Genomic DNA, 12,682 nt, shown 5'->3' on the forward strand with positions numbered 1-12,682 from the left:
CCACACTGTGTCCTACTCCTATCAGCTAAGACAAGGAGGTCCAACCCCGTACTAGAAAGGTGTACCAGTGAGTGTAATCATATTACAGTATTATGGTAAACAGAACATCAAGCCTTATGTCATGCTTGAGAACTGTATACGGTTTCATGTCAGACGCATATTAAGGACTTTTTAAAACTATTGTAAAACATACTTTTTCCTGTTCCATGGTGATACTGTTCTTACTCTGATGAGATTTTCACAATGAGGTTTTTCCACACTGATGTGTGCCAAAATTGAACACTTACAGGTCAGGATACAGGCTGCTGTTTGTGTGCTATGTTTTCTCTCTTCCAGGTGGATGAGTGGGCTGCCTGAGTTTCCTCTCCACCTTTGGGGTGGAGCTGCACTGCTCTTGCACATCTGGCAGTAATCTCATCTGAGAGCTGTGTATTTAGGCTGGACTGCGAGTGTGGTTCTCCACCAGATTGCCCCATCATCTCCAGTGTGTGGAGGGATTAAGGACCATGTGTGTATTTACATGTTTCTGTAACCTATTGAAAATACTCAGTAGTGATGGGCAGATGATGCCTCGTGAGTATTTGAAGCTTTCCATCCAACTGGTTCACAAAAGGTTAATTTTTCAAGGCTTCATGTGCACACAACCCCCCCCCCCCCCCCCCCCCCCCCCCTGCTGGTCAAAACATTCAGCTCTTTGTGAGGGCCTCTTGGCTGTTTTGCAACAATGTAAAAATAACCTTAACTTGATTTTGTGTGGTTCTTTCATTCACCCATTTTTGATCAATGTGTGGGTGATTGTAATAGAGGTCTATCAATGTCTAAAACTAAATAGGACACAAGATGTTTATGTCACATGAGGCTCTGTGGCAGGCAAGGTTGGACGCAAATGCAGGACACGTGAAACTGAGCTAAACTCAAACAGCTTTATTGCTGGAGACTCACAAGATGCAAAAACTCCAAAAAACAACAACAAATTCTCAACCTGAGATGTACTAAATCAAACTAACATGCCTGGGAAAAAAAGAGGGGAGAAAAAAAAAACACTCAACAGGGGAACACACAACTAGGGGAGCACAGACGACAACGCAACCATGAACAGACAAAATCTGAGGGCTTAATTACACACAAGGTAACTGGGAGAGTGGAGACAGCAGGGAACACTGGGTGAACCAAATGAAACTAATAACACAAAGGAAGCAAAACCAAACACAAAGCACAGGGAGCACAGGACTGTCAAAATAAAACAGGAAGTGACCAACCAAGATGCGTATGCAGATTTAAGAGAACACGAGGAATAGAATACATGAAAGACAAGGGACAAAGACAAAGAGACAACCAGACACCTGAACACAGAGATGTGGGAAGGACAACACAGGATGAAGGGATTCACTATAAATACCAGAAACTAATAAGACCTATAACCTAATATAAACTAAGAACCAAAACCATATGAACACTAAAACACAGGAATCTCAAATGAAAAGAGAACATAAAGAAACATAACACAAAATGCTGGGCATGACGCCCAGGAACATGACATTTATGGTAAAACTGTTGTGTTGTTTTCAAAAGATGTGACAGTGATTGTGTTTATGACTACTTGGGTGATCGTGACTTCATTCATTTTTGTTAAGATATAATATTTTTTTTCCCACTATGCTTGGACTCAGTCGGTTTCTTTTTTGGAAATAACTTCTCTGGCTTTTGAGAAAACTTTCACATGGCACTGAGGAGTAAGTATCCCACAGCTGGCCTACATAGGCTTGGAGATATATATACACACTTCACCTTGAAATAAAAAAAAAAAAAGACTTGTAAATATTATAGTAGTAAGACATTTGATTATCTCTAGACATATTATGTGTAAGCTAGAGAGCTCAGCTTAAAGTGTTGCCATACAGAAGAAAGCTTCACCTTTTAGCAGCTCCACTGAAACCAGCTCCTCTGTGTCACACCAAACTGGTGAAACTCCAACACAAATGATAACAAACTTAGCCGGGACCCATTGCCTTTTCATAAATCATGCCAGCACTCGAACCACTACCTGATGTCACTCGTGTCGACACAAAATTCACAAAAGACTTCCTGGATTTCTCGACACTCCAAAGCCTCGGCACGGTAGTCCCATCACCAATACTCACCTGTATCGTGTTATGATACAGGTGCAGTCCCCCAGCCTCACCTTCCAGCAACCGCAGCTCCAGACAATCATCTGTCTCCACACACCTGGGATAGCAGCCTGTCCTCCATCAAACCTCCTCAGCCTTTACTCTCTGGACCCCCAAGTAAGACCTTCATTCATGAACTGCAGTGTATACAACTTCAGTTATACTAATTCTGATTTTCCTTCCCTTCCAGACTCTTCCTGATTGCCAGTTCCTGTGTTAATATGCCCCGACACCCCATCTCACTTTTACTTACACTGTAAATAAACTCACCTTCACTCGCTACTGTTGTTTTTTCCTGCTTTTTGGGTCCAGCGAAATTTTGTAAACCATGTAACAGGTATCACAATGCTGACTAAATTTGTTTGTTTTTTCAGTGTGAGTTAGTAGTAATGTACGCTGACATGTATTACTCCTCTGCATAAAGCTTACAAATACAGGTCATTTGGCAAGACTGCCTTTGGGCCATAGTATGAACCTATGATTTCACTGCTGTCAAATCTTTAAACTGTTCCTCTCTCTGCTGCTGTCAGCTGCCGTTTCAGTTTGAGATTGATGTAACCCTCCACCACCCTGCTCAACTTCAGTTTTCATCAAAACTCTGCTCTCACTGATCTCATCAGTTGTTGATCCACATCACATCCATCAGGGACTGCTCTTTATTCCTTCTCCACCCCCAAGATGCTGAATGCCCCTGTGGAGATCATCCCCTAAAATCACTTCATACTAATCAAAGGATCCTCATATTTTTCTTCAGCTTATCGTGTTTACACATTCAGATAAACCCATTTGATTACTGTGTTTGAAATAATATAATTTTTACAATAAGTCAAATCTGTGTTTGGATTGATGTTAGTATGAAATACTAATATTCATTAATTACATTTATATACATAGTATGTAGTTTTTACTATGTGGAATTGGCTGCCATGAACAAGACGGGATGATTAGCAGAAATAAAATGCTAATGATGTATAAACTGCGTCACTGAAAGGAATATGAGTGCTGAGTTGCAGTCCTTAAATTTAGAGCACTGAAGCACCAAAATAAGAGGGAAAACCCAGTGAGTACTGTAATTAATGCAAAGAGTCAGCACAGTCACTCAAGCACCTGACTCAAGTATTTTCTTTCATCTTTACGTTGCGGCTGTGCTGAAAATTGATTTTAAAACTTCTCTTTTCCCAACAGTGAATTTAAATATGTCATTATGATTCTTCCGGATTTATTCGGATGGGTAAAGATTAAAAATTTGGAACTAAAAATCCATGCTCTGAGAATTCATCTTTGGCTGGCAGAGAAGGACAGCATGCAATTTTGTTTGATGTCTATCAGCTGTTTTATTGAAAGGACATCATCATAGCTCATTCCACGTAGTTGCAGTACGTTCATGTTGCCAGAGACATGTTATCAATTCCTGAAGTTGAGCAGACAGACTTTCTCAAAGCAAATATGAGGCAGCTTGTAACTTGTATTGATGGAGCAGCCTTTGCTGTCAGACATGATTTCTTGATTTGGTTTTGAGGAGACAAGTCTGCACAGAGGAAAAATCTTTTTAAAACAATTACACTGTTTTGGATCAATGTTGAAAGGCACTGGGGAGAATTAATTTACCATTGAAATGCTGTAGGTATAGATGACAATTTGATTCTTTATTTGTTGAGTTGAAGCGGCCCTGTTCCCTTATGTCCCCCTAATTTATTCAGCAATTTATTCAGGTTTTTCTGGGGAAAAAACCATTACACTGATGATGTAGAGGTCTCAAAAACTCCTGTATCAAATACAGTACTCTTGGTGTTGAAGTATTAATTGATTTTTCTCCACACACATACAGACTTTCAAATAGAGACAAAAAGACGCAGGATGAAGGTCTGGCTGGTAATGCCACCAACCAGACACAAAAGTCTGATGTTGCTCAGCATTGCAAAATAAATGTATTTGAATCTCATCTTCTCTTCACTTTAAACTCCACAACTTCATTAGGTATACCTTGCCAGTACTGGGTTAGACCACCTTTTGCCTTCAGAACAGCTTTAATTTTTCATGGCACAGATTCAACAACGTGCTGCAGACATTCCTGAGACATTTTGCTCCATATTGACATGATAGCATCACACAGTTGCAGCAGATATCTTGGCTGCACATCCATGATGTGAATCTTCCTTTCCACCACATCCCAAAATTGCTGTATTGGATTGAGATGTGGTGACTGTGGAGGGCATTTGCATACAGTGAACTCATTGTCAGGTTCAAGAATCCAGTTTGAGATAATTTCAGCTTTGTGAAATGGCGTGCTGCTGGAAGCAGCCACAGAAAGACACTGTGGTGATAAAGGGATGGACATGGTCATCAACAGTACTCAGGTAGACTGCATTGTTTAAACAATCCTCAGTTGGTATTAAGTGCCTTGACATGTGCCAAGAAAGCACCCCCACACTATTACACCACCACCAGTCTGAACCATCGACACAAGGATGGATCCATGCTTTTATGTGGCTGAAGCCAAATTTGCTCCTACCATTCGAAGGACGTAGCAGAAATTGGAAGATTGTTCTTTGATCTACTGACTTTCAATCTTCTACTGTCCAAATTTGGTGAGCCTAGGCAAACGATAGCCTCAGTTTCTTGTTCTTAGCTGACAGGAGCAGCACCTGGTGTGGTCTTCTGCTGCTGTGGCCCATCTGTTTCAAGTTTCAGTGTGTTGCGCATTAAGAGATGCTCTTCTGCATTGCTCGGTTGTAATGAGTGTTTTTTTTTTGTTTGTTTGTTTGTTTGTTTTGTTTTGGGTTTTTTTGAGTTACTGTTGCCTTTCTATCAGCTTGAAGCAGTCTGGCCTTTCTGCTGTGACCTCTGCCATCAACAAGGCATTTTCCCCCAGAGAATTGCTGCTTACTGAAATGTTTTTTTTTTCTATGGCTCATTCTCTGTAAATTCGGAGATATAGTTGTGCAGGAATATCCCAGTAGATCAGCAGTTTCTGAAATACTCAGACTAGCCCATCTGGCACCAACCACCATGCCATGCTCAAAGTAACTTAAATCACCTTTCTTCCCCATTCTGCTCAACTTCAGCAAGTCATCATAACCATGTCTACATGCCTAAATGCATTGAGTTGCTGCCATATGATTAACTGATTAGATATTTGTGTTAGTAAGGAATTGAACAGGTGTGCTTTATTTTTAAGTGGCTTTTCAGTGGCTTTATTTTTTAAGTAGGTGCATATATTTATAGGTAAATGAGCATGGCTAGTACTCCACACAATATACAAAAAAAAATCACACTTAAATACATAAACAGCCATTTCTTTAAGTTACAGAGTTAAAAAGTAAGAGATAACCTGCCACTGTTAAATCCATGTGTGTGTGCAGCCATACAGATGTAGTCCAGTCAGATCACCTACCTGCTCAAAGTAAAAACTGGACAAATCATTTGCAGCCTGAAGTGTTATCATACACACCTCTCGTGTCTCTGTTGTTTACAGAGGCACAACAACTGAATTGGCTGTTGGTAATTTCAGGCTGTGTTTTGACCAGATTTCCAAAACCCCTGTGGAAATTAATTTGGTTCCAAGGTGATCAATTCCCAGATGGACTGAATGATTGTTTCATCAACCCGAATACTGCATTATAAGTCAGTGTATCATTTGCTTCTTTTCTAGCTACAGTAGGTACTACACAGCACTAAAATAGGTGCCCACATTATGCAAACAGGTAGAGAGAATGTCATCCATGTAAGTCTCTTTTCCTCAAATAACCTAAGGGGTTGTTTTACAAGGGGTGCAAAGAGAGAACATGTGCCCGTGTCTGTGATGTGTGTATCCCCGCTAGCTGCGTATTATCCATTCTGCTGCTGGATTAATGGGGCAATTGATCAACAGTAGACTTGTGCAGAACAGCTGATCACTCACCTACAGCGGGGCAGTGCTGCAACAGCCAGACTGATTACAGACGCATGGCTGGGCCGAGCAGCAGAGGAACCATCACTGACTCCCTCCTCCTCTGACAGCCTGACACTGATAGGAGAAGGCGCTGCAGTTGGAAGCCCAGCAGAAGCTGGGGATAGGTTCAACAAGGCAGAAACCTAACAGGGATGAAAACCCAGTTGTAAAGCTCAATCACAGAGCCGAGGGCATGCTCCAAGGGAGATAAATGCTCCTTAGTGGCGTCAATGTAATGATGTACACCTGCAGAGGCATTGCAGCTGATCGTATAGATTGAGTTACAGATAAAACAGTTTGTATCAGAGGCTTCTGCTGGAATGGAGAATGACTGATTCCACTAATTGGTATTTAATTGGCACACATGTCCAGCTCTCTTAAAACTGCAAACTGTAATCAGCTTAATCACCTGCCTCTCCCTGAGAATAACAGAAAACAGATTTACAGCTTAGTAAATGGGGCTTACACAGTTGCTTTCTTTTATTCCAAATCATGTCTAAAAGCCAGCTTCTCAAAGCCCCTGCTTCTCTTTTTGACAGCCTATAGGTTAGTGGATGGTGTATGAAAAGTCAGCAAAAGAAAAATAAAAACCCAATAGCTTAAAATCAAGTAAAATATCTTTAAATCCATGATTTTAGTATTATGGATGACATACAGCAAAGTGCAATAATTTGTAATGCAGAAGCGGAAAACCGGAATTCAAGCGGTGACAAGATCAAAATGTTTCATTCTTTCTCATCCTTGCTCAGTGCTGCAGTGTCCTTGAACTGCACTTTCCAGCAATCACTTGTCCATCACCCATAAAATATTATGCTCTCAGTGCTGAATATTGCGCTGGGATGGAAGACAGAGAGCCTCAAAATGCACTCCTATAGCACGGGGTAGAGTTTGCTGGAGCATTCAATCAATGCAGGAAATGATCATTTGAACCAGTTTATTATATTCTACTGTAAATGATAGCTTTCACACTGTGCAGAATGGAAGTAGTAGAGCTCTAAGATAATGTAATGTGATGTAACTAGTTCAGAAATGATAGGGGAGATAGGCTTCGAGTTGCAGACCTCATGGCCTTTTGTCTGCCAGTATAGCGGAGATGCGTTGTTACCTCTGGTTTATTTTCATAAAGTCTGAGTTTGTTGAAGTAGATGCTGCTAAACAAGGTGAAATTTAGCTCACACAGATCTCTAAGTTTTTGAGTGAGACTCAGCTTACAGTTTTCAAGATTGCAGATCCAGACAATGGTGAGTGATGCTTGAGGAGTTTTTAATGGAAATGCACTTAGGGTTTTGGAGAATGCAATTTTTACTGTCACTCTCTGAAGAGCAAATATCGCAGCAGAAAGTGGTGCAGCTAGAATCTTCTGTGCATTTCTTAGAAAGATGAGGAGTAGAAGTTTTGCCCAACCAATTTAGGTTGTGGTACTTAATATGTTTTATTTTGTGCGATGTGAAAGGGTAAATGGGCTTACTGCTGGGTTCAGCTCGCTGTTCAAGGAAGCAGCAGAGGACACAGCAAAATAGGCTGGATTTTCAAAACATCCAGCAAATTTGAGTCTGTTTTCTGAACCTCTTTTCCTCATTACCCCATGAGCTTTAATAGATCTGTAGAGCTACAGCTTATAAGCTGTGTGCACACAGAAGCCAAACAGTGACACACTATTCAACTGTTAAAACACACACCTCTCCTTAGATGGAACCCTGTTTCCAAGAAAGGGTTTTCCTGATGTTCTCTCAATACAAACCCGGATGTACTTTATTTTGTGCAATTCAATTAATTCAGACACGCAGTATTAAGTTTTCCTCCGTTTTGCCTTCCCTGGTTTCAGTGAAGTGCGCGCTACTTGAAAGCACCTTGAGGCTCGTGATGGTGCACCCACAGAGAATTATCAGCTGACAGTTTTGTTCAGCTTTTGTTGAAACATTCTTTGGCTCGCTGCTTTCAGTGTGAGCATACAGCACACTGTTCACCACTCTCATTAACAGCATTTCCAGCCAAAAGGGAAGTTGTTTAATGAGGGATAAACCTAAGACTTCCCAGTACAAAACAGCTTAAACCACTAAAGTCAGCTGACCAACTTTGTGGAGCATTTAGCAGCGGTAGAGATAAAAATTTTCACTTATTAGTTAGAGGGTACCAAACCATTGCTGTGTGGCCATACACACATATAAATTAATATGCTAATATTGTTCATATGTGCTAGATGTTTAATGAGCTAGCTTCCCCTGAAAGAATTGGACATTTAAATGTAAAACAGTGTCAGTTTATAGGTTACATATTACACATATGAACCTGTACTGCAGTATAGGTTACACTGTTCACTCATATATTACTGTATGAGAGCACGTATTACCACAGAGCTCTTGCATAGTACATATGATTGTATAATTTATAGACTTAAAAGGCTCTGGTGTGTGACCACATCACACACTGTTGGCTTTTGTGGTCTTTTTTCTGTACCCAAATCCCTATGGGTTGCGGATAATGTCAGCAATGCTTATGGTTAAACCTTCTGGAAATGTTATCTGGTAAATTCACTGCAAGATAAAACAGACCTACAGTACTGTGCAAAAGTCTTGAACCACCTCTCAAGTCTTTACATTTTATTTCCAAGGAGCCAGACGTTCTTGTAATTTATTAAAGCAGCAACAGTTCTCCAGGCTTTCTACGTGATGTTTCTCAGAGGAACGATGCCGCTTATCACCAACTTTTAGATAATTCAAACATAAAAAAAGCCCCCCCCCACCCCCCCCACCCCCACCCCCACCCACCCCCACCCCCGCCTCAAGGGATGAAGCATTGTTGATAACAGAAAATCTTTCAAATAAAGTTTAATTGTATCATTACAGTAGGTACTTTGTTACTAGCAGATTATTACAAAAACACAATTTTTTTCAGCTTTGTTAACAGAATCTATCATCAAAATAAGATTTTGCAAAAACAAGGTAATTTCCAAAGTGCTATTAGCTGGAAACCTGGCATATCTCGGCATAATGTGCAGTGAGTCTTCCATACTATATATACTGTATATATGTTTGTATGTTTCAATAAATTGCTGTACTTATTTTCCTAGCAAATTACAAAGTAATGAGGGGTGGCTCAAGACTTTTGTACATTACTTTATCTGTAATGTAAATGCACACTTCTTTTACTCAGTATTAAGAGCATAAACAAATGCCCCTTTGGTTTACATTGTCCATCTCTTCATATTCTTATGTGTAACATGCCTTTGCCAGGCAGCTAAATATTGTCCAGCCAAGAGCTTCATCTTTAAAACTGACCAAAGATGGCAGCAAACACTGAGTCCTGATTAACTTGGTCTTAACAGGGGTATTAATTTGTTCAACTGAGTAAAAATTCCTATTCTTAAACTATTGGTGTGACCAAGTCCTAAGCCTGCTAGAGAAAATTAGAAGAATGCTACAAAAAACAGATGACGTTTCATTAGATACTGAATACTAGTTGGTTCTTGGACAGATAAGATAACAGCAAAAAAAAAAGAAAAAACTGGCAATCTGAAGCAAACATTGGCTTTAAGCCTTACCTTTCATAGCCAAAAAACTAACAATCTGCAGAGGAAAGAAATGTCATGTGACGCACATATTTTAACCAAAAATAAACCAAACACACAAACAAAAGCTCAGGAACCACATCCACATCTTCAGTTTTTAGTATATAATTCTACACAGAAGAAAGAACTGTGTGAAACTATCCTGGAAGAAACTGTTGGAATTAAATGAGTCTGGGTTCGGAGAGAACATATAATGTTGAGGAAGACGGGATTGGATACTGAAAGGCAGATGCTATAAAGAATCTCAGGTATTGATTACCTGAAGTATAAACTGATTTACAGAGTTAAGCTCAACTCTGAATGTGCAGTGGTGGGAGAAGAGAGAGAGGCTGGTTAGCAGCTGCTGTATACTATGTGTATCACACTGTGTAATATTCCTCTGCTGTGCTGCTTCTCATATAGCATAACTCCCCCCCTCCCCCCACCATCACCACCCCCCCACCCCCACCCCCCCCCATTACATCCCATTCCAGCCTCAGTAGATACCCTCTGCTCTGTTCACCGTGCAGATCCAGCCCTTCAGTGGACTGTGCTATTTGATCCATGCAGAAGATGATTCACGCTCTGCGATCTGGGAAGTAAGGGCAGTGGAGGAATCCCTTCCTCATCCACTCTCCTCCACATCCATAATTCAGCATTTGCGCTTTCTTCCTCTTCCTCCCCCCTTTTTTTTCCGCCTTTCCTCTCCTCTCATTGCCATTGCTGCTGCTAAACGCGTGTTCTCCTGTACACCATCCACAAGCTGAAGTATCAGTCATCTGTAAACTGCCCATCTGGAACTCAAGCTGCACAGGTAAGGTGAGAGCAAAACAAAGCGCTTTGCCTTTATAAGCTTCAGAGTTTGTGATGTGTGAAATGTGTGCTAGCTGCGTGCATCTTTCAAAGTCTTGTGGATGAGTCTCTCCCCAATTTATCGTATAATTCAGATTTAATAGCAATTACATTCTTTTTTCAGAAAGAACTTAGTGACACTGTTGCTATGGTAGCTAAGTAAAGCAGCCAAAAGCTAACCATGTAATGGTCTTTAACACATCAGGGGACACATTAGACATTTCTGGAGCATTACTTGTTGGCATACAATAAAGTTTAATGTCCCCTTGCAAGTTACTAATCCCAGACTCCACCCGAGACAAATACACACAAACACTGTTCACACATTCTGCAGGCAGCTCTACCTTTATCCACTCATAAAGAGAAACAGTGAATATGTGAGTTCAGTCACTGAACTCTTGGTGGAGCTCAAAGGAAACTGGACTGTGTTGCTTTGCAAACAGAAGCATACCTACTTACTTATTGGCTGAAACCCCACTCTTTTCTATTTTATGAAACATCCTGCTTCTCTGTGATTTAGCGCATATCCCCTGCATCAGATTTTCTACCTTTAAAATGTAATTTTTGTATAAATGTGTTGAAATTTGCTGCTGAAGGTGCTTAGTTACTTAATGTCCTTCTTTTTAACTGTTTTCCTCAGCAATGGGTTTAAGGGGGAAAGATGAAAAACACAGGTTCTGATGAAGTAACAGCTGTTCTCATGGCAGATTGTTTTTAGTGCATTCTTCTCTATTTCTATTATACTTACACACACACACACACACACACACACACACACACATACACACACACACACAGAGCAAAATGTGGCGAGAGGTTGATATGCAACCCCAGCCTGAGGGAAGGGAATTGATTTGATACTCTGTGGCATAGCTTTAAGTTGATTTCATGTTGACTCTCTGTTTTATAATGCAGCCGGTGTAAGACAAGCTGCTAGAAAGAGCAAAAGGGAAAACGAAGACAGACAAAGAATGTGTAACATCTCAGTGAGGCTGGCTGTTGATGTGCTCCTACATGAGAAAGTATTGAGGTGCACTGGAGCTGAAGTCTGATGTAAGATTGTCAACACAGCTGGATTTCAAACAGGCTGGCTCAGAGTGGGATGCTGTTGAGATTGTTTCAATCGAGTAAGACAACACCCAAACAGTGATGTTTACTGAGCAAAACAAGCCATGAAAAAGCAGATTTTACCACTTGTTCGCTGTAATTGATCGGGCGCCTTTCTCGTGTTAGTTTTACGTGATCAAATACATTCATTTTATTGTTTTTGTGACATTTGCTGTTTCAAGGCTCACTGTGCCTTACACTGTAACACATCTCCACTGCTGGCTAACAGCACTGTTAATAAAAGCGGATGTTCTCATGCTTTTTGATGGTGCTTATGAATGTGACACAAGCAGCACAGCGGTTACAAAAATTCAGTGCTTTGCAAATAAATAATTACTATATACACACACCTAATTGTTCTACTTTGAGTTCTGTGGATGTCCACAACTCATTGCATTGACTCCACAAGATTGCGATCAACCTGTTTCTTTCTACTACAGCGATTCAGCAGTGGCTGTTCATTTCTTGTTTTTTTGCTTGTTTGTTTGTGTTTGTCCTTGGATAAAGCCAATCCAGTGGAGACTGGATACAATATCAAATTGCCCACATGTGTGAATGTGAGTGTGAATGTTGTCTCTCTTTCTGTGTTAGACCTGCGACAGACTGGCAACCTGCCCAGGTTGTCCCCTGCCTCTTGCCCTGTGGTAGCTGGGATAGACTCCCCCCCAGCCCCCAACTACCACCCCCCAGGGCCCTGAACTGGATAAGCGGAAGAAAATAGATGGATGGATAAATGTATCTTCCTGTTAAGTAAAAAAAAACTTGGATCTGAGACAGTTTTCATGAAACTGAAAACAAAACAACAACAGCAAGACTGTCAAAGGGAATCCAAACACTGGCAGTGTGATGAAAATTAGAGAAAGTTCTCTTTAGATTTTACTAATTAATGACTTCTTGTGTCAACAATGTATCGTTTTAGAATCTATGACAGCTGGGAGAGGCTCCAGCCCCCCTGTGACCATGAAAAGGATAAGTAAGAAAATGGATGGATGGATGGATGGATGTTTTTCATATATCTGCATCACTTGCTCTAGTCTTAGTCTCAGGCTGAACTATGCAGCCCTCAATCAATTTTAT

This window comes from Archocentrus centrarchus, chromosome 20 (genome assembly GCF_007364275.1).
Source record: "Archocentrus centrarchus isolate MPI-CPG fArcCen1 chromosome 20, fArcCen1, whole genome shotgun sequence".
In the NCBI taxonomy this organism is placed as follows: domain Eukaryota; kingdom Metazoa; phylum Chordata; class Actinopteri; order Cichliformes; family Cichlidae; genus Archocentrus; species Archocentrus centrarchus.